This window comes from Paramormyrops kingsleyae, chromosome 5, assembly GCF_048594095.1.
Source record: "Paramormyrops kingsleyae isolate MSU_618 chromosome 5, PKINGS_0.4, whole genome shotgun sequence".
In the NCBI taxonomy this organism is placed as follows: domain Eukaryota; kingdom Metazoa; phylum Chordata; class Actinopteri; order Osteoglossiformes; family Mormyridae; genus Paramormyrops; species Paramormyrops kingsleyae.
Window position 1 is genome coordinate 18596428 of NC_132801.1, and position 2892 is coordinate 18599319.

The following is a 2892-nucleotide window of genomic DNA, read 5'->3' on the forward strand; positions in this document are numbered from 1 at the left end:
GCCAGCTGTTAAAACAATGTCGGATTTTTTTCAGTCACTTCTAGAATTTTTGGCAATTCGCTGTGCAAAGAACCCCATAGTGACATGGGAAAAGAGATAAACACAATAAATAACGGATATGTGATTATTTTCTATTCTGTCAACAGTATAATGGCATTCTCAGGGGAGTGGGGGGGGGCATACAGCATCAAGGCACATTGACTAGACAAAAATACATATAAGGCAAAACAAGACAAAATGCAAGATAGTACACATAGTGCAAACAAATTATGCATAATTAAACTGTATTATTAAATGATTAAGTTCAGCTGCACTGTGACCCTGAACACTGATCAGGCTCTGCATCACTATGAGCCTATCCCCGGAAGCAGAGCAAACCCTGACCATGACCTCAGTCTCTTACGAGGAACTCACTCTCCCAGTCATTCACTAACACACTCAGACGCGAAGGTCCTTTTCATGACCAAATGTGACCTGAACTGCATGGCTTTGAATGATGGAAGGAAACTGGAGAACCTGGAGGATTTGAAGCGACAGTGCTGCACAAACAGATAACAGCCAGTCTAATTTTAATCTACTTATTTACTTATTACTTTTACAGCTGTCTGTGTACCAATTATGGTAGAGAATGCACTTTCATCTAAAAGCATTAAGGATAATTTTATTTTTATGTGTGATTTAATTTCAGAAAGTAGTAAATTAAATGACCCAGCCTCCTGTAGAACTCCATGAGGAAAATTTTTCTAATAATATTGTACCTTTGATCTCTGGATTAAAAAATGAAACTTATTTTGAAGTGGTTTAGTAATATGCACCGAATGAGGATGAGGTTCCACTGGAGAAAAGAGAATCCTACATATTTCTGAAGTAACAATGTGAGAAGGGTATCTTCCTATCTTATTTATCAATAGCTAAGCCCATCAGTAAAGGCTGGTCCAGCGATCCAGCGATATGTGAAATTCACATTGTTCCTCAAGCTCATAAAAGTTTAAGGAGGCCAGCAGCCGCAGCCTGCATGCGAGTGGAAGCACAAACCCCGAGGTCGGTGTCGGGTCCACCCTCCGTGAGAGTGAAGACGCTACACCGGGAGAAAAGTCTCACCCACCAGGATCAGCTCATGAAATCCCGCCTCGCAGAACTCAACACGTTCCCTAAGACACCCGTGGGCGGAGGCGGGGGGGGGGGGGGGATGGGTTCTAGTCACCGAGACCATCATCCGGGCCAAACACGAGCAGGATCCATGGCAACTGCACGAGGAATTTGAACATTATGCATCCATTTTCTGTGCATCTCTGACAAGGCCATGGTTCCGTATGGCCTTCACATCTCGAAATTGAAACAATGAAAAAAGAAACAGAATCATGAATGCTCCAGGACCAAGATTGGCCAGTTCATTTAATTAGATTCCCTATGTGATGTCATACACAGAAGCCCACGGCGGGGTTAGGTCCTTTATAAGAGTACAGTGCCGGGCTGTCACACACTATTATTTGACCAGTACCTCACATGACAGCTCATACCCAAACCCCTTTTTCTCAGTGGTAATCCACATCAGACCTTTAAAAGCCCCTGATATATCCCTAAGTGACTTTTCATTTGAAAATGTCATTTTGTCTTTTAATTCCTGGAGGCTGTCTCCACCATAATAACCAAAAGCAGTCTCTTCACTGTGCTGCAGAATGTTAATAGAAATGGGCCGTTACTGTACTTAATCTTGCTGTAAGCCAATTCCAACTTTTACAGTCCTGCACCGAGAACGGATATTATTATTGATTCCTTTGTCATCCCACTCTGGGAACTGTTCCAGCGCTACGGCGTGGACCGTCCTGAAGATTTTAATCTGCTCTTTCGAACTGATTTCATCCCAAAAAAAATTAAAACCTGCCTCGTGCTTGATGACGACCTTGACGCTCAGGTGGGACAGTTTGCGACAGACGAAAGGGTTGGTTTTATGACATTCCTTTTATAATATTCTGCATGCTACGGACACACATTGCTGACGTTTGCTTGGTAATTAAGTACTCAGCACTCAGGAGGCAGAGCAAACCTTTGCAGTCCACCGTCTGCTGTGAGTCACCAAGACGACTAGCTGATCAGCTGCTTTCAGCCAGCATGGTGTGGATTTCTGTGTACGGCGAAGCGTACATCCAGTACAGGGGAAAGGGCTTGAAGCTGGCCAGCCCTGTCTCCTGTCCATAAGGAGCAAAGAGCTGTATGCTTACTGAATTGCTGACTTGACCTCAATGCACAGAGTGGGTGTAGATATCAGATGATAAAGTTGTGATAATTCATAATTCACGCTCTGTTTTACACCAGTCATCACGCTGCATGACTTTATTTTTAGACAGGAAACATGCATCATTTTCAAAGCATCAGACTGCATCAGAGGAGACATTTTACTTAATTACAACCGAATGTTCATCAACAAAGGAAGCATATCCTGGGAGCGGAATGAAGTCACCAGATAATCGATAGATGGAATAAATGACACTAATCAGCATTTGATTAATATGTAAAGTGCACTGTTCAGCTTTTTGGTGTTTAACCAAGAAAATTTAACAATAAAGATGAATAAACAGCAGATCGGGGAATTGGAAGCAGATTCATAACTTTATTTAATCTCAGGCCTGGCCGGGAGTGTCGATCACGGCTGAGAACACGGAGCGCACGGAGGCTGACATGGTTAGGACTAGCCGCTCAGAGCCGCCGGGGTGGGGGGTGGGGGGAGGGGGGGGTGTGATGTCCACCTGACCAGCCATCTGTCGCGGGGCTTCATGGCGGCCCTCCGAACGCAGGAGCGCTTCCAGAGACCGGCCACGTTGGTGCCGAGGTAGCGTTAGAAGCCGACACCAAGAGAAGCTCAGTAAAAGAGAACAAGGAGGGGGTTGCAAA